The 27,644-nt window shown below is 40.9% G+C and overlaps 1 protein-coding gene and 1 pseudogene across 2 annotated transcripts in view; both read right to left on the bottom strand.

The window, feature by feature from the left end:
* Nucleotides 1-27,644, bottom strand: part of LOC146990267 (uncharacterized) — a 206,463-nt gene that overhangs the window by 126,276 nt on the left and 52,543 nt on the right. The window lies entirely within an intron of this gene.
* Nucleotides 16,876-26,866, bottom strand: LOC146990269 (von Willebrand factor A domain-containing protein 5A-like; annotated as a pseudogene). Its single transcript, XR_015035612.1, has 18 exons — nt 26,760-26,866; nt 26,171-26,218; nt 25,858-26,060; nt 25,545-25,759; nt 23,795-23,961; nt 23,600-23,714; nt 23,341-23,516; nt 23,162-23,250; nt 22,391-22,535; nt 21,942-22,021; nt 21,751-21,865; nt 21,487-21,645; nt 20,782-20,885; nt 20,215-20,451; nt 19,966-19,970; nt 17,367-17,527; nt 17,079-17,202; nt 16,876-16,982 (listed from the first exon to the last, which is right to left on the bottom strand). The product of XR_015035612.1 is annotated as a von Willebrand factor A domain-containing protein 5A-like (transcript).

The following is a 27,644-nucleotide window of genomic DNA, read 5'->3' as shown; positions in this document are numbered from 1 at the left end:
TTCCATAGAATATGCACTCAGAAAGAGGACTTTACTCATGCCACTAAGACGCTGTTTGCTGCACTTCGACGCAGAGGCTACACCAGGTCCTTTCTGAGAAATAGCTATAAAAAAATTCCTCCTTGTCAAACCCATTCTAGTTTCTACTGCAATAGCACTAGTGACTACTTATTCCCCAGCCACACTCCATCTAGGCAGACAGGTGAAAAATAATTTGGAAAACACCTTTAAAACACATAGGCCTGAACTAGACATTAGGATCATTGCTGCATTTAGGAAAAACCTCAATCTACAGGATCATTTGGTCAAAGCGAAACTCAAGGCTGACGCTTCTTTGGCCACTAGAGGGAGGCAGAGGAACACTTATGACTACTTCAAACTAATTAAGTGGGTAGAAAACACACACAAAGACAGAGTCTATAGGACTGCAGTAATAGCCTCTGCACAGACCAAGAATTGTGTGTACTTAATCATATGTAAAATATGTTTTCTCATGTATGTGGGGGAAAACACAAAATACTATTCATGTACGTTTTACAGCACATAAATCCAACATACTTAGACATAGTCACACTGATATACATGTAGTAAAACATTTCACTCAACGTGGATGGCAAGCTGTCCAAGCATCAGTCCTGGAGTCAAACCCACATTGGTCTAGAGAACAGAGAAGACGAGCCGAGAGAAATTGGATTTCACTCCTTGGCACCACTCACCCACTGGGTTTAAACGAAAGAATGTATTTTAGACATAAAGGTCATTTCTTTGTGTGATATACTGTGTGACATTCATGTATACATTATATATTCCTGCATGGATCATTGTTTTTCACTGTTCTCCATTACTGACCTGAACACAACCTCCTCTCTTTACTACAAATTCATTATTTATTGCCAATTCAGACCCCTTATTTAATTTGGCTCTTTACCTAAACACAACCAAGGAGGGTTTATTGCAAAATTATCATTCATTGCTAATTTGAATCCCTTATTGAATTTGGCTCCTTATCTAAACTTAACCATCCTGCTGTATGGCTATTTGTGGTTTATTGCTCAGTGTTATTCTTGCCTGAACCTAACCGCCTAACATTAAATCAGGAAGCCTGGACATGTCTATTATTCTAAACCTAACTGGTTCTAATTAAGACATATTCCCCATTTATTGCTTATTTGAACCCTCATCTAAATTGATCACCTCATAACACAGGAACCAAACATATCCCCATAATTACAAGAGGATTACAGTGGATGCATGACCTACACTGAAAAAACAAAATGAAAAAGAAGAAAAGCATATAACTGCAAAGAAAGTATATAAAATGTAAACAAACAAATAATGTATATATATTTTTTCTGTGCTACAGTGGATCATGGGAGAACATGTGTGAGACTGGGCCAATTCGACAAAATGTTGAACTATCCCTTTCATTGTTCTTCATGTTACTTATACATCTTTTGCACATCTGTTAAATAGTGCTGTAAGTTTTAATAAAAGTATTTTTGTAGCAACTCTGACACTGTTATTATTTGTTTCATTCACAATCTGCATAATTTGCAAAGCAGCTAATGTAAAAACCAATATTAACTGTCAAAACATTTTACAACAACATATTGTATTATTATTTATTGAAAGGTATTTACTAGCAACTTTAGTAATTTATTAGAATACAAGAAAAAGTTGTAAACTAGATTACACTGAATTGCTGTTTTCTAAAAATTAAGAAAACAGTAAGTTACTGTAATTTATATACAGCAAAAACATGTTAAAGATTTTAAATACAATATATACAACTAGAAAATTTCCTCTCGGGAAATTTTGAATGGGCCACGGGAGCTACTGCGGGTTGTGCCATCTCTGCCAACATGGGAATCAAACCCACGATCTTAAGGTCAAGACAGAGCTGATCAGACAGACACATGATCATCTTTCTAAAAGCACTGATATGGAGGAGCTGTAACCACATTAGGTTAACTGTGTGTGTGTGTGTGTGTGTGTGTGTGTGTGCGTGTGCGTGTGCGTGTGTGTGTGTGTGTGTGTGACTGTAATCACATGAAGCTGGCTCTAGAGTCTGTGTGTGTGTGTGTGTGACTGACTTGACACATAGTTAGTTAGTAGCTGCATCCTGTGTCAGTCTGATTTAGCTGTGTCTGTGTTTATAAACATTTAAACGAGCGCCAGGTGGATTGTTTATGAAGTTAACGAGCTCTGGCCTGAGGATCAAAGAGGTTACCACGGCGATAGGGGCCCCCGCAGGCTGAGACAGACAGAAACGTGGAGAAAAAGAGCCATTTTCTGCCTCTGCACCGGTCTCACATTTAGGCTTAGCATGACAAAACGGTAACTCCTATCAGAACAAAACACAGATCAACGTTGCTCTAAGGACTTACTGAAAATTTCGGTACGATTTGGTGTTTCTACAGTAAATATTTTGGCGACGCTGGCAGTTTTAAAACATCAGGCCGTTCTGCTCCTCTCAGAAAATATTTGTATTGGACTCAATGAGGAGCAGAGACAGACGTGGCCGCACTCAGAGGCTGATTCTGTAAGTTCTGTAAGTCTCTCTGATATTTTGAGCACATGACATGAGAGATAACAAGTTTGTCTTACAAATTCTGAAAAAATTATGTCTGTAGAGTGTAAATTGTGGCCGTGCTGACAGTTTATCCAGAAAAAATACAGAATGTTTCTTCACTCTCTCCCACTCTAACCGATGATGTCACGCACTCTGACACGAACATTCCATGCAATACACACCCATTATAATCTCATAATTTCTCCAAAAATGATCATGGTCATTGATCAGGGATTGATCAAAAACTATATGACCTATCAAAACGTGGAGTAAAACGACAATACACAAGACTTGTGTCTACTGTTTAAAGTTTAAATGGAGTCTCTAGGTGAAAGTATGCCTGAGCAGTAGACGTTTGTTAAACTCCAATGATTGGTCTTTTTCGCTCTTTTTTTTTCGCCCGTCCCATTGACTTACATGCAAAATTTTTGCGCAGTTTTTCGCGACTATGTCGCGAAAAATTCGTAAACTGTTGAGAAAAGTAATAGCACAGCGATCCCGATCAAGACGCACGTTTTGATATATAATATGTCCTGCAACTCTTCGAGTTGCAGCTATTTCATAGCTGTTGGGACCAGTGCCCGGTGCGATTGCCCGTGGCCCTAAAGCGGCGTTCACACCGAACGCGATAGACGCGAATATAATCGCGCCAGACGCTTCCATCGCACCGCTTGGTCATTGTGGATCATTCGCGTCCATCGCGTCATTCGCGCTAGACGCTCCGCCCGTTCATTTGAAAACCGGTCTCAACCTGCTCTCTTTCCACGTCGATCGTGGCTCATATCACCACCGTTGCTGCACTGTACTACTGCTGTACAAGTCTCAGAAACACCGGAAAACCACCCGCCGTCCTGTCTGGGTTCACTGTGTGTGTGTGTGTGTGTGTTGTTGTTGTTGTTTTTTTTGTCCACTCTGTGTAGAAGACGGCAGCGGTGCCCACACACAGCTCAAATACAATCAGCCTCTCCTTCATGTTGTTCTGAGTGTAAACAACCGTACAGAGAAGGGACGTCGTCGGCTTGAACTCGTCGCTGATTGGATGTCACGGCGCGATGCCGCCTGAAAAGTTCAATATTTTCAACTTTATTCGCGCCGCTCCAGACGCTTCAGACGCGCCGCTTCATTCGCGCCGCGTCTCATCGCTCCAGACGCTCCATTCGCGCCGCCTCCGCCTGAATCGCGTGTCATCGCGCCATTTACATTGATTTTCAATGTAGAGTTGCCGCTCCATTCGCGTCTATCGCTTCCGGTGTGAACGCCCCTTAATAATGTCAAAATACAAAGAACTCCATTAGTCCAGGCAATTTACCTCATTTTGGACCCAAAAATAGAACTAATTGTCACAGAAGGTTTTTCACCATACATCATTTCTATGAGGTGTCTAGAACAACATACTAAAAGTCCTAAGAAATCCTAGTTGGGGAAATATGTTTAATTTGCATCATTATTTACTGTATAAAGTCTATGGTGCCGACAACAATACACCCCAATGGGGCTATTTTTTTCCTTTACTCCTATCCAAGGGGGCAGTTGTCGGTCTGAGAAGTGAAGCTCACTTCCGCGTTCAAAAAACTGCAATCCCCTCGGCTTCCTCTGGGGGCTGGTGTCAGAAGGGAGCATTCCCCATAGACCCCCATGTTAAAATCGCAGACCTCAATAAACATGTTAAAAGCCTGGTGTCAGGACGTTTTTTTGTCTCAATCGATAGTTTCTACCCCCGCACACACTCTGAGGGGGGTGAATTTTTTTTTAACTCTACCGTTTTACTGTTATTAGGTTAAAACTCTGGCCAATTAGGGCGCGGAAACGTTGAGTGACAGGTCCGAGCAGCTCCGGAGACAGGCTGCTTCGAGGCCAGTGGGCGGGTTCTCGGCCGGCCAATCCAACATGGCGCTGTTCAGGCCGCCATATTTGAGTCACAAAAACGACTCCCCAAAACCAATGGGTGACGTCACGGGTGCTACGTCCATTCTTTTTACAGTCTATGCTCCTATCACAATGAAACTTTACATGATGAAAGTATCCATGAAATGTAACATTTTTTGTATTACAAGTTTCTTGGAAAATTAATTTGAATATGCAAATGAGCAATACACTAATGGAATATGCCCAAAATACACCCAAATAGGCTTATTTTCTTCCTTTACTCCTACCACAATCACACTTCACACAATAAAAGTATACATGAAAAGTAACATTTCTGTATTTCAAGTTTCTTGGGAAATTAATTTTATATATGTAAATGAGCTCAACACTAATTGACTTATGGTCAAGAAGCCATAAAGCCGCAAGCAGCAAAAACAGGGGCCAAATAACTTAGTTCTTAGTCCCGCTCATATGTTGTTGAACATAACAGCATATTTAATATAACATCACATACAGTCGTTCAAACGACTTTGATGAATTCTGACTTTCTTCTGATGTTCTCTGTAAACTGGGAGGGAAGTCGTTAGGTAAGGCTTGTTCGCTAATAAAAAAAAAAGAATTTAGAAAGCAACTGGAGACAAGACTGTGCAATTAATTCTTAAGGTCAATATAGGTCTTTTAAGTGTGGCAAGTGACATGTGTGTATGCATAAGTCAAGTGTGGCAAGTGACAGCACTCAGTGCATAGGTTAACTTATTGAATGGACATGAATGTGTTAGTTATTTGACCCCTGTTGCTTCTTGTGGCTTCATGGCTTCTTGACCATAAGTCAATTAGTGTTGAGCTCATTTACATATTTAAAATTAATTTTCCAAGAAACTTGAAATACAGAAACGTTACTTTTCATGTATACTTTTATTGTGTGAAGTGTGATTGTGGTAGGAGTAAAGGAAGAAAATAAGTCTTTTCGGGTGTATTTTGGCCATACAGTATTCCATTAGTGTATTGCTCATTTGCATATTCAAATTCATTTTCCAAGAAACTTGTAATACAAAAAATGTTACTTTTAATGTCTATTTTCATTGTGTAAAGTTTCATTGTGGTAGGAGTAAAGGAAAAAAAGAAGCCTATTCGGGTGTATTTTGGGCATATTTGATTAGTGTAAGGCTGATTTGCATATTCAAATTAATTTTCCAAGAAACTTGTAATACAAAAAATGTTACATTTCATGGATACTTTCATTGTGTAAAGTTTCATTGTGATAGGAGTAGAGGGAAAAAATAGCCCCATTGGGGTGTATTGTTGTCAGCACCATAGACTTTATACAGTAAATAATGATGCGAATTAAACATATTTCCCCAACTAGGATTTCTTAGGACTTTTAGTATGTTGTTCTAGACACCTCATAGAAATGATGTATGGTGAAAAACCTTCTGTGACAATTAGTCTGTCGTAAAACGCTATTTTGCTTGGACTACATCATTTAAACTAAATCAAGACAAATCAGGCCTACTGGCTGTCATAAAAATCTAGTTAAAAATAAAGGCGCCTCTATTTTGGATGGCTATCTTTAAATTTTAGATTTAACTTTTTTTTTTTTTTTTTTTTTTTACATTTAATCATGTACCAGTGTTGTTTGATGATTTTCTCAATTTCCCTCCCCACAAGTGAGTATCGAATGCAACATGATATCTTAGTTTCAGATTTCTTGTTTTTTATTTTGTTGAGGCGTTCATTTTGAGAGGTCGTGCAAAATCTGGTTTCCGCTCTGGAGATCCATTCCTCCTTGTAACCTCGGGCGCATGGCGTCTGTCCGACTTCCCATTTGTCCGACTTCCCATTTGTCCGACTTCCCATTTCTCCGACCATACATTTCTTAATTTTTGAGTCCATTAGTCCGACTCTCTATTTCTCCGACGACCCAACACTTCGACTTCTCATTTCTCCGACCATACATTTCTATATTTTTACGTCCATTAATGCGACCTCCCATTTCCCCGACTTAAGTATGCCCGGTGTTACGACTCCCAGTAATTACGACAGTGTATTAGACCGACAAATCGGGCCCAGAAGCAGGACTTTGATATCAACTTAATCTCCTGTATTTTGACGGCGCCACAGTGTAGCCTAGTCTAGGCGCGTGGGTCCTGCTCTTGTTCCTTTTATGTGTATATGTATGTGCACAGTGCGATACAGTCAGCGCCACTGTCACTGTGCCTCTGCAACAATGAGTATTTCTGTCACACGGTGCTAGAGGATTGATTAAAACAAACAATAAGATTGTAATATGGGCTGGGCTGCACCTATAGTGCAGGCGGAGGGGCGGGCAGAGACTCTCTCTCTCTCGGGCAGTGACACACTGTCATTGATTCATATTTCAGCACTGAGACAGCGGACAGCGCGCGATTGGTCGTACCGTAGGCTACACACAGCGCAGATGCTGTGACCCCCGAACTGACTAAGCCCTGATCTTCATGGCCCATGAACGTTGATAGAAGGAAAAAATAGAAAGAAAGGAGTTATCTGAGTGGTTAATTGTCATATCCATTAGGACCATGTTTTTTCTTCTTTTTAAATAGGATCTGTGAATATAATTTCCTCATTTATTGATGCAGTCATTTGGGCACTAAATGATCAGTAAAACAAGATGCCTCGAGTCCATATTTATGTTTCTTCAGTAGGCTACCTGGCTGATATCAGACTTGCCCACATCTGTGTTATTACAGTAACACTGGTGCACGTTGTGCGCAAATGATGCGCTGAGATCCGGGAGCTGTCCATGGTCTATAGCATAAATATTTATCAGTTGCGTCTGCACACGAGACACGTGTGTGTCATGTCAACGGGCTCTACAAACATATCATATGCCACGTAATGGGACTTATGGCTCATTTTTAATCAATAATAGCCTATACTGCACAACTGAAAATATTGTAGCAACTCCACAGTAATGTTCTTGTTATGATTAAGTTGTGTGATTTCTGACTGACTGTGAATGTGTAGGGCACGGGCAGGTAGGGTGGTTGGATGAGAAACTGAGGGGCCAGAGTGAGGAAGACAGCTGCGTCTGTGTGTAGGTGAGTGAGGGAGGAGGAGCAGAGGAGGGAAGGGAGAGCAGTCATAAGTTAGGGTTATGTTGTTGTAGACAGTAACGTCGGGTTGGACGCTACAGTATCAATAAAAACATGAGTTTAACATAAGCCTCAGACGTAAAATAGCCGCGGAGCGAGCCAGCTTCCTTTCGGCCCCGTTAACCGATTGTCGCCAGATGCGCCAGAGCGCGCACCTCTGTGCCAGGCTCGCGCTCTGGGCGATTTGTGTTTTTCATCTTAACAGAGCGCGCCAGAAATTAATACACACATTCACATGATACACATACCCACAGACACACAGCTGAGGGGCCGAGGCGCAGCACGGAGAAATGCGCATCTGGTGCCGCCCCCCGTGTGTGTGTGTGTGTGTGTGTGTGTGTGTGTGTGTGTGTGTGTGTGTGTGTGTGGCATGCACTTCAACCAAGGGGTAAAAGAGTGACATGGGAGAGCAGAGCAGCAAAAACATTTACCACTGCTCCAATAAATGACACAAACAGTAACGCCGGTGTCGGAATTCTGGATGGTCGAATTTAGCCCTGGTCGGAATACAGAGATTATTTTGGTCGGAGCAATGGGCAGTCGGACCAATGGGCCTATAAAAGTCGGATTAATGGGTAGTCGGAGAGGTGGGCCGTCGGATTTTGGGGCCGTCGGACTGACGTATGCTCCCCTGTAACCTCTCTGTCTGAAGCGATCCTGTAAGATGGCAGATTGTTCCTGGAAATCTACATCCTCACTACAAATCCGTCTAATTCTGTTAAACTGAGAAATTGGGAAGTAATGAAAAATATTCATATGCAGGCTGTCATGTTGCATCGCCATCTTTGAATACGGTACGCGGACAAACCTGGCTCAAACGCACTATTGAGTGTCTGTGACTAGGCTTGTGCCCTGAGGATGATCGACGTAGTTTTTGTTTCTATCTGCCTTTACACATTCAAGGTGCTCGATCATACCGTATCTATGTCTGAGTACGTTTGTCCGCTGATCTTCCTTCATGGGACCGCACTGCGTAACTGGCACATCCTCTACGTCCCCCTGTGTAACTTTGTGCTGTGAAATATGACTGAAAACATGAGTGTAAGTCTGTATGTGTGTTTAAAAAAAAAGATTAAAAACCAAAAGTAATTGGTCAGAGATATCAGTTAGTGCTTCGTTTGCAAACGTGTTTGTCCTCGGCGGCCACGGAAGGAGTGAGCGAGTGAGCGCTGCAATCTAGAATCTGAACACTGGATGTCACGCCTTAGCCCCAATACTACATACTGGGGCTTTAAAAGATAGTAAAGATAGTTTTTTTTAGGGAAACAGTTTTAGAGGACTGAATAAAAATTACTTTTGTGATAAATGAATGACCTTTGCCTTTGTCAAGTCTAGTGTGTGGAGTGGCAAAGGGAGTGGCTAATGAATCCTGTGAGCAGGTGCACACCTGCTGTGAATCTGCCACTAATCACATGCAAGTCTTATGTTGAAAAAAAGAAAAGAAAAAGAGAAAAACAGGGGAAAAAAACTGCTTTCCACAAAAGAAACACTCTATACAAGAGAGAAAATATATCAAGTCTCTTCTGGCTTGAGGGTTTTTAGCGGTCGCCATTTCGCCGACGAGCTGGAGTGCGCGCGGGAAAAAGGGGGGACCGTTGCTAACTGGTGTGTTAGTGGTTGTTAGTTGAATTGAGGGGGCGTTATCCGCACACACTATATATAGTAGGTGGGACTACTGTGTGTGACGCGGATGAACACCTTCCACCGGTCAATCAGGATTGGCGGATTGAGATAAGTGCTTCTATTAGGGCTGCAGGAGGCTGCATCCCATAGCGAGACACTGAGTGAATATTATGAAGAACTGCTTTCCACAAAAGAAACACTCTATACAAGAGAGAAAATATATCAAATCCTAAATCCCAAAGAAGAAAATAATACATACTGAAGAAACATTTTTTTTGTTAGTGAAATAACACAATTAGGGAAACAATATATGTACATATATACAGAATAAAGATAAATACATCCCATTTAAAACAAATAATATATGTTGGGACATCTGATATGAAGCGTTCAGGAAAAGACACAATAGGCAAGACCGCTTAGTAAAATCCTTATTTCCGTCGTGCAAGCAAAACAACCCTGCAAACATTTCGACGTCTAATAAAAGTTGAAACGACGTCTAAACGTACACGTCGCCAGGAGGTCTAAAAGTAATGCTGAAATGCAAATTGAAACGACGTCACGTTGCAACCTCAACGTCTTTTTAACTGTCGTAAACAACGTCTCCACAACGTCACGTTGTAACAGACGTCTTCTAAACGCGCATTATTCACCTTCTAAAAATGATCCAGTGTAAATATTCTGATAAATGTTTTTACACCTGTATGTGTCGAGTTTTAGATGTTGTTCCTGCAGTGAAGTGGAGTTAAAAGGGGTCGGCCGGCTATTCAGACATCCCGCTATTCCGACATGTCTCAATTTAGACATCCCTCTATCTAGACATGCCGCTATTCCGACACCTTTTGGTATCGCTATTCCGACACGTCATCTTTTTTTTTTCTTTTTCTTTTTTACACAGCTGTGATACCCAAGCGCGTCTCTCTCTCTTTTTTTCTTTTCAGCATGCCTATCACTATTTTGATGAGGGAGTGATCATTCTTAAACTCAACAGCTAAACTATCAAGTCGCAAACAAAACTGACACATGATAAACAAACAGAACTATGCTGGAGTTTGTTTGTCAAGTTAACCTGTCACCTTCAGCACCACGGATGAGCCGCGGAGCTGCATCTGTGAGCGTCTGGGCTCTGGGCTCTGGGCTTAGGGCCTGGGGCCTCATTTATCAAAACTGTAAGGAAGCAGTGTAAAACTGCTGCTACTAAATGTTTTGCTTAGGACTACGGCGAAAAGACACCCAAAATATTTACACCTTTTTCAGATCTATCAAACTGTGCGTGCACAACTCTCCGCAATTTCTCTTTGTTAAATCAAACTGGATCCAAGAATGGTGCGCACATGAACACACCGCATATTCCGCCCCGGAATGCCTAGACACAACCATATATGGTCAGCATGTGCATATTAATTAGCCATGTGCGCTCTGTGGAGCGGCAACAACAAAGACAACGGGCGGAGGACGGGGGAAAGAAAGCGAGATACATGGCATCGGGCAATAAATCAGTCAGAAAAATGATCTTGCATTTTAATAAGCTACAATAAAAACAAAAACCTCCCAAATCTCAACAAAAGGGAGCAGAAAGAAGAATAATCTTATGTAATCTGCCCCTTTATCCCAGAAAATCTTTTTTTTTTCTTTTACCTATGTTAAAACAATGTAAAGCAGGATTTCCAGGATAGTTACCATTACTTACAGCTCTACTGGACTCGGTTTAGGTCATTTTCCATTACAGCTGAGTCCTTCACAGTTCCTCCTCAGGGCCGCGTTGTCTCACTCTTTATTCTCTCGTCAGCTCCAAACACACGTGCACCTCGTTAACTCAGGTGACAGAATAATAACAGTCTCAGTAGCTGCAGATCAGCGGGCGCTGCTGCCAGAGTGTTTTTAATCTTGGCGGGTTTGTTTTTTCTTCTCCCTTATAGGCCTATGTATTTGTGTATGAGAAACAGTGTCTCAGATGAAAAAAAAAAAAAAAAATCAGAAGGACACGTCTGACTATAACGTAATCAATCAATGTCGGAAAAGCGGAATGTTTGAAAAATAGTAAAGTGCCGCTACTCCGACAATGAAAAAAAAAAAGTCGGAATAGTGGCCCTATGTTCCCTCAGCCCTATGTTCCCTCTGGACTCTCTCTACCTATCTGGACTCTGTCTATCTGGCCTGTCTAGCCTCTACCTGGTCTTTTTACTAAACTTAACCAACTCCTTTCTTCATTGCCTAAACCCAACCAATGGTGGGACCAAAGGGCTGTGGGAATAGGGCCTAATTTTCAGTGACAAAAAAAGTTAGAAATGAGGGAACATAGGGCTGAGGGAACATAGGGCCTAATTTTCAGTGACGACAAAAGTTAGAAATGAGGGAACATAGGGCTGAGGGAACATAGGGCTGAGGGAACATAGGGCTGTGGGAACATAGGGATGACCCCTGAAAAATAATGTTAATGCCACTATTCCGACAATTAGAAGTCAATGTCGAAATAGCGGCATGTCGGAATAGCAGCATGTAACCGAGTTAAAAAGAGGTTGACAAATGCAGGTAGAGAAGATGCTGACGTTGCGATCTGACGTCTTTTCAACCTGCATTTCAGCATTACTTTTAAACCCCCTGGCTGCGTCTAGGTGTAGACGTCGTTTTAATGTTTGTTCAACGTCGAAATGTTATCTGTTCAAATTGACTGATTAACTGTAAAACAATTACAGTGTTTACATATAGATAAAACATACATTTAATCATACATTCATTGAATAATAAATTATATTAAAAATATGTTTTGCTATAAATGAACAGATTTATATAAATACAAGGTATTAACAGAACCTAGCTTTGGGGGAAATTATAAGTTTGACAACACAAAAGTGCAATTTCTTTAAAGTTTTATTACACAAACAAAATCAGAACACTTTTGAAAAACTGTAAAAAAAAAAAAAAAAAAAAAAAAAAGATCAGTTCCTCTGGTTTTACTATTCATAGCTATGTGTTTGAGTAAAATGAACACTTTTGTTTCATTCTATAACCTACTGACAAAATTTCTCCCAAATTGGAAATAAAAATATTGTCATTTAGAACATTTATTTGCAGCATTCCTGCATGTCATTCCCCCTCTCTCTGCCTCCCCCTTTCCTGTCCATCTCACTGTGCTATCAAATAAAGGCAAAATCGACAAAAAATATATTTTTAAAAAATGACAAAACAATTCTGGTGTTTTCAGACCTTGTATAATGCAAAGAAAACAGGTTCATATTCATTTTAGGACACAACACTACTTTTCAAACTTAGGAGGAGTTTAGAAATCAACATTGGTGGAATAATCCCAATTTTTAATCGCAGCAGTGGTCTCTTTATTTTTAGCTGTATGTGCAATAAACATATATAAAAAAAATGAGACCAAAACTGTTAACACCTTGTCAACACCAACACAGTTGAAAAACACTTTGTAGGCGATCACGATCTCCTCTGGCCCCCTCTCCCTCCTCCGCCTGCTCGACCTGGGGCATGTTTGAAATGCTCTGCCATGGCATGGTCTATGTCGAACAGAATAATAAAGGATTTTTAATTAGTCAATGGTTACTCGGTTACGTGCACCATCTATACCAAAATGTTATGCTTAATGAAGCTTAGCGAAAATTCAGACAGGAAGACTATCTCTTTAAGCACACCTCAAAGCCCTTTCCCTGTTTTCACGCAATCCTCTCGCTCCACCCTCATTCTCATAATTCAACCAATCACAGTCTGCCATCCTCTTTCTCGTCCACCAATCAGTCATTGGCGTCAAATTTAAAAGTTCTCTCTCTCTCCTGTCATCCAGCGTCATTTCAGCAAACTCTCAGCTCACCTCCACCCCGGCACCACCTCATCAAGATACAGACTGTCTAAATCTGGATCTTCAACCGAGAAGTTCCCTCATCAGGCGACTTCAAGCTTCCCTACCACCACCAGTGTCTAGGCCCGGGGGGATATAACTTCTTCTCATCCCCAGATCAGTTTACTCGGCTGGTCTACACCCCGTGGTCTAAGCGCCAAAGTAGCCTATATTTTGTTCACAATAAATGTAATTTCATCTTCATCTTCAAACCTGGCTCTCTCGTCGTAAAATGGTCTATCCTGATTGAAATATTTTACAGGAATGCACACTGTTCTACACAAATTATGTTCTCACTATTTTCATTTAGCTTTTGTGTGTTTTATGATAATTTGAAAATACTGCAAGCGGTGTTTCGTGGGAACGTTTGGAATAGCTGTGTTTCGGAGTCGGGGGGGGGGGTTCGGAAGAGCTGGTGGAAGCACACACATTGGCTAGAATAGAAACGTATTGGCTTGCACTTCCGCCGTGCCAGAGCCACAGCCGTTCCGCATCCAGTGGAATTTGCCCGTTATTCTCCCTCTTTCGTTTTAATTTCTTTGGATTTCTTGCTGCTTCTGCCATGATGGCGGTAATTCCACATAGGCGTTTGGTCATTGACCTCTTGGCAAAACGGCTTGCCCAGATTCGAAACTCACTCAGGGTAGGCCGGACAACATCGGTGACATTGGTGCCATGACCCGGATGCCCTGGGTGGAGTGAGTTTAGGGGGGGTGAGTGTAACGGAGGACTGCGGGTATAGCCACAGTCAGAGAGAGAGAATACTGGACCAGGGAAAATTGTTGGCTCTGTCCCATTTAAAGATATTTTTGGTCAGCCTTTCTTCTGACATCTGAACAAGTCTATTCCAGAGCTGGACTATTTCACATCTTTGCATTACAACCAACCAGTGTCCCCATCTACTGCACATTTAGCAGTGAATTTGTAAACTCCGGCTCTGGATATCGTGAAGGAAGCTCTTGATTCCATTGACTGAGGGGACATGGTGACTTCTGACAGTGGTAGAGCATTTGCTGGATCAAGTGGGCCGAACTCCAAATTGTACTTTAGGATGAAAAAATTATTCCACACATAGAGTTGGCTCTCTTGTGGATTGTAATCTACAGCTGCAATGTACTGGTACTGGTTGGGAAAGTGGATATCAATGTATTCTCCACAGTTCTGTTTGGTTTTGTGAATGTAATCGATTTGGCTCTTGCTGACTTTAGGCTGAGCACTTATCATAGGCTGTGTCCAAGGTAGCCTCAAAACGTGTAGGGGGTCAACTGGCTGATGACCATCATGCCATTGTTTGTAATGTCTGTTTTACCACCCCACTTGTAGAGCGACGTGTCGTGATAGTTGGCGTTGTTTGTTGATGGCCTTGCCGCTCTTCTGGCGTGAGGTGATCATGGTCATTGATCAGGGATTGATCAAAAACTATATGACAACAACTCAGTTTGAGTGTCTATCTGTCTTTCTTGAAAAGCAATGAATAAGGCTTAAATGCTGTCAGTGCAGAGGAGACATGAGTAGCAAAAAAATAAATAATGATAATAAAAAAATGTCAGTCTGATGGGAACTCCTACACTGGTCAAAGTCTCTAACGATCTTCTTATAACTTCAGACAGAGGTATCGTCTCTGTACTTGTACTTTTGGACCTCAGTGCTGCATTTAATCTTGCGTCTCCAACTTGTTCAGAACGCTGCTGCCCAATTTTTAACAGGCACGTCCAGGCGTGAACACATTACCCCTGTGCTGTCGTCACTCCACTGGCTTCCAGTTGGTTTGAGAATTGATTTTAAAGGTCCGATATTACACTCTTTTTAATCAATTTCACTCAGCTGTCAGACGTCCAACTAAACTGTATTCGAAATGTATTGCCCCAAACTGATCCGTGGTCCTGAAGGGAACTGCCCATTGGTCCGACCTCCCATTGGTTCGACCTCCCGTTACTCCGACAAAATCAACCACAAGTCGGACCAATAGGAGGTCGAACCAATGGGTGGTCCCATTAGTTTGAACTGTCATCGCTACTTTGTGACAAGCTCTTACATTGATAGGAGCATGCAGCTCTCTCTCTCTCTCTCTCATCATGTCAGATCGCGCAAAACCATCATAAATGCTGATCAATATGTGTAAACTGATAATCAAAGCCCCCCCTCCCAGAGTACAGAGTAAAAGAAATACCCCCCCCCCGCCGCTGCTGCTGACAGCAGACTGAGAGAGAAAAAAAAGTAAATTTTGCTTTGGTTAGGTTCAGGCAATGAAGAAAGGAGTTGGTTAAGTTTAGTAAAAACACCAGGTAGAGGATAGACAGGCTGGAAGCATAATGAGCGTTATATGTTATTAATGTGAAGTGCTTGTTTTGCACATGATCCGTTTGATCCCAGAAAGGAAAAAAGGATCAATGCGCAGCCTCTGTTTCCTTTCTGATTGCGTCCGTCTGTCTGTTCGGAGTGGGAGAGAGAGACAGAGAACCCAATCCACCTGTCTGTAATGTAAGTTTGATTTGATATGAATGTCAAGGTTTACTTATGGACACTAATGAGCGCGCAGCAGTGCGTAAAAGTCGTGCGTAATGACAGCTCCTCGTTGGTGAAACACAATAAACTGCACGTCTTCTTCCACGTGTGTCTTGTTGACAGGTGGAGCCTATATGAATAATTATATAAATGCATAGTGAACGGTAAGAATGGAGAGTTGGACTAATAACTAGTCCAGTTCGAACTAATGAGGACCTCCCATTAGTTCGAACTCTCATTACTCCAATTGTCGGACCAATGGGAGTTCGAACCAATGGGAGGTCGAACTAATAGGAGGTCGGACCAGTGGCCCTAATATTCTTCCATAATCCAGTATAACAGTATCAACATGTTACTGCAAAAGTTTCTCCTCTGACACCGAGTGCGTCATCTCGGATCACCACAATAAAAGCACAGAAGAAACAGGCTCACCTTTGACTGCAGCTCCTGTTGCCGTTGTATCGACACGACTTGATACCAAACTTGTTTGATAAAAACTGAAAGACAACTGCCAGTCACTCCTCCTGGCTATGTTCAATTTCCGTGCACAAGACCCACGGAAGGGTGGAGCTTAAAGTGGCACGAAATGCCAGAAAGGTTACTTGCTCCGTTTACCCTATTTCTGATGTACTTGTACTGTGTCATTTTGTAACATAAAAAAAATACACAGTGAAATTTGTTTTTAGACAAAATGTCTAATAGCTACTATGCAACATTATTTTAAATTTTCAATAATTTAATTGACTAAGACTAATCGCATCTCTAGATTTTTGATATTAACACGTCATGTCAGAGATATACAGAAAAAACAAACTCAAGTCATGTGTCTAACTTTTTCTTTTTTTTTTATCAAAGCAGTAATAACCTAGACACAAGAAATAGTTCTGAACCCACTTTAAACTGTTATGCTCCTTCTGGTCTCATTTTTTAAATGGTAGGCTATATTGGCATTGCTGGGGAGGATTATAATCATTCCTTTATTTCAAAGTCAAGAAATATCTACTGTGTCAAAGACAGATCTTTAGCCTGTAATATTATATTTTGAAAATTGCATACAAGCTAGTGAGACTTTCTGATCTTTGGAGACCCGATCACAGTGAATCTAATTATTTACTAACAGCACAATTAACAGAGCAGGTGGTTCACTTCTACAGTAATATACAAACATTAACATTTGTTTTGTTCAAAGTTTTATTTTTACTTTTCTTTGACAAAAATTGACAGAAAACATAATTTGATTCAGGGAAGTATTAAGTGCTATTTTAAAAAGTTGAATTCATTATTGAACTGATATAGAGTAGAGGTCAATATCCAAGCAAGGTTAAAAAGCAGCCAGGTTAATGAAAACCTCAGAGCCCCAGGACGTCTCTCTGCACCTTGCAACCCAACAGTGCATTTCCAGCTTCCACACACTCTGCCACACACGGTGCTGAAACAAAGATTTACAAATTAATGATAAAATAAGTCAAACAGCTGATTTTAACCAGCACACACTGTTATAACTACTCATTATCATGTTTATTACCGTTCTGAGCACGGAGCCATGATGCAGCCTTCATAGCCAGGAGCTCCCACTCCTCCTTAGCATCCAACTTGAAAGCATGAAGCCAGATCAGAGCCAGAGTGGTGGCCCACACTTCCTGGTTCACCTGGTTCAATCCAATAAAATCACATGAGACAGAGAAGGTGACAGGAAATCAAAGAGAGCAAAGTATATAAAGTATCTCAGAGGGAAAAGTAGCCTGATGTCACTGTTTAATACCAAAACAAGTCCCATTGTAGATGTGTGTCATTAAAGGTTACAGTAACCCACCGATGCAGGTTTTGCCTTGTCCAGCTCCTCACTGGTCTTTCCCAGTGCAGCAGCCAGACCTGGACCCAGCAGCCAGCAGCCGGACGCCATCTGGAGGGAAACCAGCTGCAGCACAGGGTCTCTGACAGGCTGTTTGGGAGCGGTGCCTTCGGTCTCTTCAGCTGAGGAAAAATGGATATAAAAGTGATGAAATTATTCCCATTTTAATAGTGAGGTTGTATCTCTGGTCTGGGCCAATTTGACACAAATATTGGATAAGATAAGATAAAAGCAAGTGCAAAGATTTACACACATACTAATAAAGTCACTGAGAGCTTTGATTCAGGTTTTTTTTAAATGTACAAGTTGTTAAGTCGATCAAATGACGGACAAGTGACTCTTAAAATGCACAAATGATAAAATTATATTTCCAGAAGCTCAGTCTTTCTAACCTGTATATGCATAAGAGAGAGCCAATGCAGCTCCTATAAAGTATTTCACATTAAAGCTACAAAAAGAGAATAATCCTCCATAGAAATGTATTTTGTTTCACATTTACATCCAATAATACACAAGTATGTTCCACTTCTTCCCAGCTTTGTACTTACTGGCCATACGGGGTCCAGGATCACAGTCCAGTGAAGCACCTGTTAAGATGAAAAAAAAAGGGTTCAACAAAAAAGCTACAACAACACAACAGACTTGTGAGGTTTTTACAAAAACTCACAATTTCTACAGTCATGTTTCAAGAAAAAAGTGACATCGTATCACAGGAAAAGTCATTTGTTCAGTAGTAACATCAGTTTTCTGTGCTGTAAGTAATACAACAAACATTAACTAAATAATAATAACTCAACCTTCCTCACTTATTGCAGTGAGCAGCTACACATGTTGCCAGTGTCAATAAAGTATACAAGAGCTAAAATTACTTCTAGTATTCACATGAAAGCTGCAGAAACCAACAAAAGAGATGTGATTTGTTTCTTTTACTCAGTGTTCACTGAATTTACGTTACAGTAATACAAAGATGTGTGTTTCACTCACGTTCAGCTTCATACTTACGGGCCCGATACTTCCTGCGCTTCATCGCATAGACTAGTGATTGACAGAAAGCAATTTTAGTTCAATGAGTGAAAAATCATTTCAATTAGCTGAAAGGATCTTTAAGAGGAAATCAGCCACAGAAATATACTGTTTTAATATCCCACATCTATTCAGCTTTACTTACTGGGTAGAGCGTTACAGACTTGAATGAATGAATGAATGAATGAATTTATTTATTTAAATCAGGGACAATGCACGAAAAACATTAATCTTGATAATCATTAATCTCAGATGCTTTGAGCCAGGTTATAGCAACAATTGCTAATTTCCGCCTGTAGTCCCTGGGCAGGTAAAGTGGGAACAGATACAATATTAAGATTAATTGAAATAGGACATAACCATAATATTTAAAAAATGGACAGAATGCACAAATAAAAGCAGGGAAACAGGAGCGCCAAATCATAAAGTGCACAATAGGAACTAACAGCACATACACTCTCTCTCACTCTCATCACACATTCAAACACATACACATACAATACACAGATTACAATCATCCTCCTCTAATAACCACACTCATAGCCAGACACATACACACACTCACATAATACTCAACCATGTGTGCAAACTTGCTTACTTAGTAACCAGCGCTTTGACAAGCATGAGAATGTGTGAGGATTTGTACATAGAATAAGTTGTGTGGGAAGGACATTCCACTGACTCATGGCCACACAGGAAAAAGAAGAGCTGCCAAATGTGTTTTTTTTTGGCATGGATCTTAAGACTACTTTTGTACAATAACTCTAGTGGTTTTGTAACTGTTTTACATGCCTGAGACCAGGATGTAACACAGTACAAAAACTGGGGCTTAATCATTGCATTTAAATATGTACTTGATGCCTCAAGGGTGAGAGAATTTCTTATGTATCTGAAATTAGCTAAATTATATTTCAACGTGTTACTCAGCTTTTTGACATGCCCTTTAAAACTAAGTGTTGGATCTAACGTTACCCCCAGGTATTTAAATTGTTCTACGTGTTTTATTTTTTGCCCATTTACTACAATATCAGGGTAACTTTTAACTCAGCTCCTGTAGATTATTTCACATTAAAGCTACAAAAAGTGACACATTCTGCCACATGGTATTTATTAATTTGTCCCAAATGATATTAGTTTACTATACTTATGGAAATCTCTCACATTTGAACTTTATTTTGGTACGAGCAGGGAAACCTGAGTCATCTTTAAAATGGAATAAGACAGAGAGTTGAGGACATTATGTGAAATAATTGTAGTAAGTAGTTGTAAATTTAAGTTTCTAAGAGAAACTTGTCTTGGACAAAAAGAGCAATGCTATAGTACAAAAACAAAAACAAACATTAAACTATATCAACTAAATTACTGGCTCCTGAACTTATCACAGTGATTTGCAAGTTGTTGCATGTAGCTCCTGAAATGTACAGGAGTTTAATTAATATTAAAAAAAGCTGACACATCCTGACTTGCTGCTCCAGGCAGAACCAGATGTTGTCTGTGACTAACATAAATACCAGAGCTAAAACAACTCCTACTGTACATCCACTATTTCACATTAAATAACAAAAAAAGAGCAATTCAGACACAGAGTCATTTATAAAAATACACAGATGAGATGAGTTCCACCCCCATTCAGCTTTGTACTTACTAGCGTTTGCTCCGGTTGCACATAATGTCATAGGTAGGCACATGACTTCAAGAAAGAAAAGGGGAAAAAAAGCAAATGTTTGGTTACAAGATATTATATTATTATTACTGAATGAGAACAGTATTAATTTTTATCTGCTACTGAAAATGCCACCTACTTGGTGTTGGAACATTTCTGCGCACCAGAGGTCCTTGAAGTGGCTCGCCGCTGCCTTTGTTCACAGCAATGAAGGCAGTGTAGGAGCTGCTCACTCCTGATTGGACACTGAGCTTCACCAGCTTCTCCTTCACTCCTCCATCTTGCCTTCCTCTGTGCTCTCTCTCCTCCATCTCCAGGGAGCGAATCAGAGTCCGAGCACCCAACCTGTGGACTGTTAATCTGCAGACATGACAGAGGAGTCAACACAGGTCAAATGTTGTCTTAACCGTTAGATAACAATTCAGATATTAGAGATGTAGATGTCATTTATGCTGTATTTTGATCTTTTACTGTGAGGTGACAGTGAAAATCAATGAGTCTTACAATACAATAGAAAAATATATGTAATTGTACAGTATGTGTGTATCAGTCACTGAGCAGACTTAATTTCTCAGCACAAAATTATTTTGTTAAATACTGCATTTGATTTTATTTAAATAATTAAAATCCAATATTGTAAGGTCACAACCTAATACAAAACAGCAACTGATGGTTTTAAATGAATTTTACCCCGTGTCCTCTTCAGGTTTGAGACTGAGGTAGAGCTGGTTCTCAGAGCGATGACCTGCCAGACTGTACTTCACCGTCACTGAACCTTGTGAAGCCTCTGGACTCTGAGAAAAGTTTTACACTGTTAGAAACCAGGTTAATTGCTGAATTGCAGGGGGTGTAAAATGCAGTGATTCATTTTTTTGGACACACAATCAACGCATGTTTTGTTGCATTGGTCTCTGACGCTACATGAAATTAATCCATTAGTGGAGGCTAGCTAAGCTAAACCATACCCGGACAAGGTTGTCATTATTACTTGACAATATTTATTATCCCAAATGCAGAGGGTTTTGAGGGATTCTGTACAATATTTGTAATTTATTTTTTGTATAATAAAATTACTTTTATACATTTGTCCATCATTGAGCACCTATGGTACCAAATATCCCTTTAAGGTGAATTTTGAACAAATTAAAAATGTGATTAATTTACAATTAATCATAACTAAGAATGGACACTCAGGTGATTAATCGTCATTAATTATTTTAAGCTATTGACAGTCTAAAGGGAATCACATGATTATTAGTAAATCCTTCATTTCAACAGGCAGTCTCATTGAGTTTGGGTCTTTTTCAAGGCTTCAAATCATTACGGTAATAAAGCTGAATGCTGATAAAAATCAGAGCAGAGAGGTATTTCACTGTGAGTTGGTGCTGCTCCTACCTGTCCAGTGAGCTGGGCATAAACCAGTGACCTTTGACCCTGGAAAAGTGTTGTGATTGGTGGAGAGAGAACAGTGACAGACACTCCTTTTGGTAAATCCCATGTGACTGAGATGTCCTGCACAGCTGGCTGCAGGGCAAACCGCAGCGACTGCATCACCTGGTGGAAAAAACAGTTTCTTCTGAGCTTTGACTTACTCAACTCATAATATTTGTGTAAATATAAATGTGATGTTGCATTTGCATTACTAAAAAATGTCCTTACTTTAGGTTGCATCCTGTCCTTTCCTGTGATGAACTGGGCGTGACCTCCTCCTTCCTTGGCAATCCCATTGATGAGAGCAGAGCTGGTTCCTTCCCCGATCCCAAAAGAGAAACACCTGAAATACAGTTTTGTTTTTTAGACACACAACACTACAACATGGGTCAAACTGTGGGTGTGTGTTTTTGTTTCACCTGTGAGAACCTGAATTCTTCTTCACCAGATCTATCACTTCTTTGGTGTTGCCTACTTCTCCGTCAGTGAAGACAAAGAGCTGGAGAGAAGCGTTTACACATGGGTTTAGGTCATATATCCATGTTGGATTTTTGTTTCAGGGACAACAAAGGTGGGGTAAGTATGAGCTTCAAACAAACTGGTTCCTTCAAGATTGTTCTTGTACAACTCTGAGTAAACAAGAAATACTAAGCATGAGCTGCTCCTACAGTATCAAGTAACACAACTGGTTTTGATGTGAAAAGAACAATGAAAACTTTTGTAAAGTGCTTGTCAAATAAAGAAATAGAAAGATCTGCACTGAAACTGAACTGTTATTGTGTTATTAAGGACAAGTGACATTTACAGTAGGGCACACACACATATTAAACACAAAATGTTGAACATGTTAACTGTGTGTGTGTTTTACTTGTCTGGGTTGACTGGGAATGCAGCGCTGGCTGTAAATATGTTGGAGCGGCTTCAGGATCTCTGTTCCTCCCAGATTAGCCTCCATCGTCTCAACCTTCTTCACAGCCTCTTCCATGGAGCTCTGGCTGTACTCCACACTCTTACTGCCATCATACAAATGAATGTAATAGTATTAATAATATTAATGCTTATTTTAAAACATTTTTTCCTAAAATCTGTTACAAAGTTTTTTACAATTAAGAAAAAATACAACAACAAGGCACCATCCTCTTCTGTTTTCACCCTGATATCAAACTGGGATACTTTTAGTAGCTATGAGCCTACTGCAAACAGAAAACCAAGGTTTCTTGCAACAGGTTTAAACTATTGTGACCAGCAAGTGGCAGTGTTTGTTCAGCTTTTGAGAGAGTTCAGTTGTAGGAAGTTGATTGAGATCCAGTTTTGGTGTCATCAAAACAGTTTTGTAGAGAACTCGACTCAAGTCGGCGACAGTCTGCTTTATGGGGAGATAAAATTGAGAATTGTCTGAATAAAAATTAAAATAAAATGGAAACCTGCAGACGACCTACCCAGGGAGGAGCATGGAGATGACAAACAAAATTGGTCCAAGAATTGATTATTGAGAGACACAATACATCATCAAAAATCACATAAAAAATATGAGAGAGTGACTCACGGGAAGAATGAACACATGCACAAAGCAGTAACAAATGTACAGGCACTAATCACAAGAGGACACTTCACTAAGTGACATGAGAGAGTGACTTACGGGAAGATGTGTTCGAACCTCGACCCAAAACTGTAGATGTTGAAATAGCAGCCCATTGGTAAGCTCTTCAACAGCAGCAGTAGAGTATCCTGAAGATAGGAGAGGATCAATAGTGAAGTTTACTGTTGAAGAGGGAAACTATCAATGATTTTATAATTGAGTCAACACTTGTTGAATACCCTGGCACTGGCAATACGAAACTGATGTCCCATGCTGCGGTTCAAAGGTGAGCCCATGCTCCCAGATCGATCCATCAAGAACACAAACTCTCCACATTGGGCCAGTGAAGACATCACAGACTGAGGGAACTCAGGGTACAGACTCAGCATCACGACTGGATCACCCATCAGAGTGCCTGAAACACAATGTTTATTCCAAAAATGTTACTTAGTTGTAAAATGATGACCTTTTTTTCTATCTTGAGTAGTTTTCTCTCACCAGACTGGGCAGAGGCCTGTCCTGCCTCCACCACAGCAGAGGGCTGGTGGGCGTCTTTGTAATAAATCAGAAGTTCAACATCTCTGTCAAACTTGTGTCCAGCAGCCAACTTCACCTGGAGTTCACAAAAACACACTCATAAACATCATTAAAGTTATGAAATGTCTTCCTAATGTTGAGGAACAGTCTACCTACCGTGGCCTGGGTCTGTTCTGTGTTGAGGTACTGGACCGGGTCCAGGGAACAGTTGGACTCTACTTTAGAGACTGGACGAGGAGAGGACACTCGGGCAGAAAAAGACAGACTGTAGGGAACCAGAGAGGCTGGGACAGAAGTCACCTGGACACTGGCTCCTTCACTACCTGGGAGTAGGAGACAAGTTAAGAGTAACATAATTAAAGAGACATTAGAGACCGAGAGCTGTTCATCCAGCAGAAGTTCTGGCCGACCACAGAAGATCCTTCAACCTAAACGCTCCAGCTGAGACAAACATCACAGCCAGACACCCTCCTAACTGGCTGCTCTCCTCAGCTCCTCAGCTTCCCAGGCCTGATGGGTGTATAGTCCTTCTAACATGTTCTGGGTTTACACTCTGATGACTGTACACTACACTAGAGGTGAACACAGCCACCTCACAGAAGAAACTCATCTCAGTCTCTTGCTCAGAGAATCTCTCTGAACTCATGACAAGTGACTGAACATAAATAAATCAGTGATGTTTCCTTAAAGCTCAGCTCAGTTTTCAGTTTTATATGAACCTCAATAAGACTAAGCAGGACTGTACAACTCTGAGTGGTGAAGGGCAAGACTCAAAGTTGGTTGTAACTCCATGTTTCCATGACTCCAATTAAAGCCACATTAAGCATCTAACCTAAACCACACCTATGAAGAAATTCACCTAATAACCGAGATGCTTCTGTCTGGACTGACATCTCTGGAGCATCTACGCAAGTAGCAAGGCAAAAATATTAAACGTTCAGTTGTTTGTCCTTTTTCAAAAGTTGACATTGCCCACATGTGCATTTAATTTCCTTAAAACAACTTTTGCAGGGCCAGTGCCACAAGGTACATCAGTAAAACTCTCTCTATGGAAAGCTGTGGTCATGTGGGTTATGATAGGTTGTTCTTGTGACTTCTATCAGTGACTGATACGTGAAATCTTGTGGCCACAGCCTCACCTCTAGCTGCACTCCCACTCGACACAGTTTTACTTCCAGTTAATAAGAATTCATGTGGTTTCACATACAAACGTACAAGGTTAATATACAGTACAGTAGTGTCTCCATTCTCAGAGTGTCTGTGTTCATGTTTTGTTGTATCTGCCGGCATTTTGCACTAAAATCTTAAAAATTGCTTCAACTCTCTCTGCATCTGTTTTTTTTTCTAAAAGTAGTTAAGAGTGAAAGTGTAATTGGGGCGGTGTTTAGCTCAGTTGGTAGAGCACCCGCCCCATGTGTTGAGGTTATTAGTCCTCACTGCAGGCGGCCCCGGTTCGAATCCCGTGTCGGGTGGCTCTATCCTGCATGTCATTCCCCCTCTCTGCCTCCCATTTCCTGTCACACTCTCAACTGTCCTATCTAATAAAGGCATGAAAAGCCAAAAAAATATATACTTTAAAGAGTGAAAGTGTAACTGAGTCATCTGAAGAGGATCCTCTAACCTATTCTGACTTCAACATACGTAGCTTCAAACACCTGACAGGTCACACTAGTTTTTCACTTCAACCAGTGAATTGACTGGCCACTTGGTACTTCATACTGCTGATACTTGACACTCACTAAAATAATAATGCAGCACAGCAACTAGCAGGTGTTCTGCTGGTGTGTTTCTCTCTGGTCTTTGAGTTTGAGAACTTTGAGCAGTGGGCAAATGGTACACTTTGTACATGAAGCTACCAAAAACACGAAACCATCTTGACGTGCACTGTGTTGTCTGGATTTCCTACCCTGAGGTTGGTAGCGAGGGTTGAGCACAGCAGGCAGACAAAACCTCAGCCCGTCATCAGCCTGCACAGCCAGCTCAGTGACGTACTCCAGCCTGATGGAGGCGCTCTCTCCTGGAGGCAGACTGCCCACACTCAGAGTGAACATATCTGGACTCTGCTCACTCTCCTCCAACATGAAGGCCTGCTGACCAGAGCTCATCGTACTCCTCACGAGCCTGGAGCACAGAGGACACACGTCAACAACACTCACATCAGTGTTTACTGTCTCTTTAGGATCTTTAACAGTGAGATAAACCTCCAGTGTCCAGCTCACCTGCTGCTTCTCCTTCACCTCAGCTACAACCTCTGTCTGTCCAATCTTAGCACTGAAATGACAGACAGCAGCATCTCCAGGCAGAGGGAAGACAAAAACAGCCTCTATTGGTTTGTCCTCCTTGTTCTCGTAGTTCAGGGTGGAGACCACTGTAGCCACATGGTCCCTCACCTCCAGCTCCACCTCGATGCTCTTCAGAGGAACTGACAGAGACATGGACGGAAAAACAATGATGAGCACATAGACATTAAGACAGAATGAAAACTGTTGTGTGATATGTACTGTAAAGCCATCTAAAAAAAGAGATCTGTACCTGGTTCCTTCTGGGCAGTTAGTAAACCACAGCGGCAGCTCATTGTACCTATGCAACAAGGAACAAGGACATGTGTAAGAGCTTTCTATAGGTTGAATGGTTTAGGGAAGTTATAATTATAGGTGCATGCTCAGCAGTAAGAAATAAACGTAATATTAATCTATTTATTATGATGAATATCAACGAAAATGGGCTATTTTATAAACATAGTCGTATATGAGGACAGAAATGAGGAATATTCTTATGTGAACAATTCGTAGATCACCACTGCTCTACGTCCGCGTCTGCGCAGTCAGAGTAGATCTTCTTTTTTTATTTATCCAATCAGCTGTTTGCTCGAGGGCAACATGGGGAAATAAAAACTGCATTTTGTATCAGTGTCTGATTCTAACAGGGAACAGAAATTCTTGTGTAAACACATTTAAATGACCCATAATCTAGTGTAACAGTATCAACTATCAACATGTTATTATAAGGTTTCTCGTGCGTCTCCTGTCAGTAGTGAACTTGTCAGTTCAGACAACGAGTCGCCTACAGTATTGTATGTCATCTCGGATCACCAGAATAAAACGGGAAAAGACATGCTCACCTCTGTTGATCAGCGTTTACAGTGTGAGACACTTTGACTGCAGCTCCTTTTGCTGTGTGTTGTACCGAGACAACTTAAAACAGAGAAAAGTATTTGTCCGATACTGAAAGAGAACTGCCAGTCAGTCACGCCTTCTGGGTACAGTATGTTCGATTTCAGTGCAGAAAATCCCCGGAAGGGTGGAGCTGTGCCAGACAGATCTTTTTCCCTTTTCTCTCTTGTGTTGTTGTAGCCTATAAGCTTATGGACTACTAGTGTCATTTAGTAACATAAAACATTATATGCTGATTAAACACAATGACATTTGTTCTTAGACAAAATGTCTAATATTATGCAACATCATTTTTTTAAAGTATATTTTTGGGCTGTTTTTGCCTTTATTTGACAGCACACAGTGAGATAGACAGGAAAGGGGGAGGCAGAGAGAGGGGGAATGACATGCAGGAAAGGTCTGCCTGACGCGGGATTCGAACCGGGGACGCCTGCGTTGAGGACTGTAGCCTCTACATGGGGCGGCCGCCTTAACCACTGCGCCACGCACCGCCCCGCAACATCATTTTCAAACAATTTAGTTGACTAATCACATCTCTAGGTTAGTGACAAAAACACATGTTGACAGAAATACACAAAAACACAAACTCAAGTCACTGAGACAGTACTGTATGTGTGTAACATTTTTTTTTTTTTTTTAAATGTAATCAAATGTTAAGCAGTAATAACCTACAGAGAGAAAATAGTACTGAACCTAAACTGCTATGCTCCTTCTGGTCTCATTTTTTAATGGTATTTCAAAGAGTAGCATAATGTCGAACATTTCATACAGGCTTGTAAAATTTTCTGATCTTAGAAGACCAGATCACAGAGCAGTTGGTTCACTTCTAATTC

The sequence above is a fragment of the Trachurus japonicus genome, chromosome 3, assembly GCF_045865225.1.
Source record: "Trachurus japonicus isolate A0001 chromosome 3, Traja_1.0".
Taxonomy (NCBI): domain Eukaryota; kingdom Metazoa; phylum Chordata; class Actinopteri; order Carangiformes; family Carangidae; genus Trachurus; species Trachurus japonicus.
This window is presented reverse-complemented; position numbering and strand designations above follow the sequence as displayed.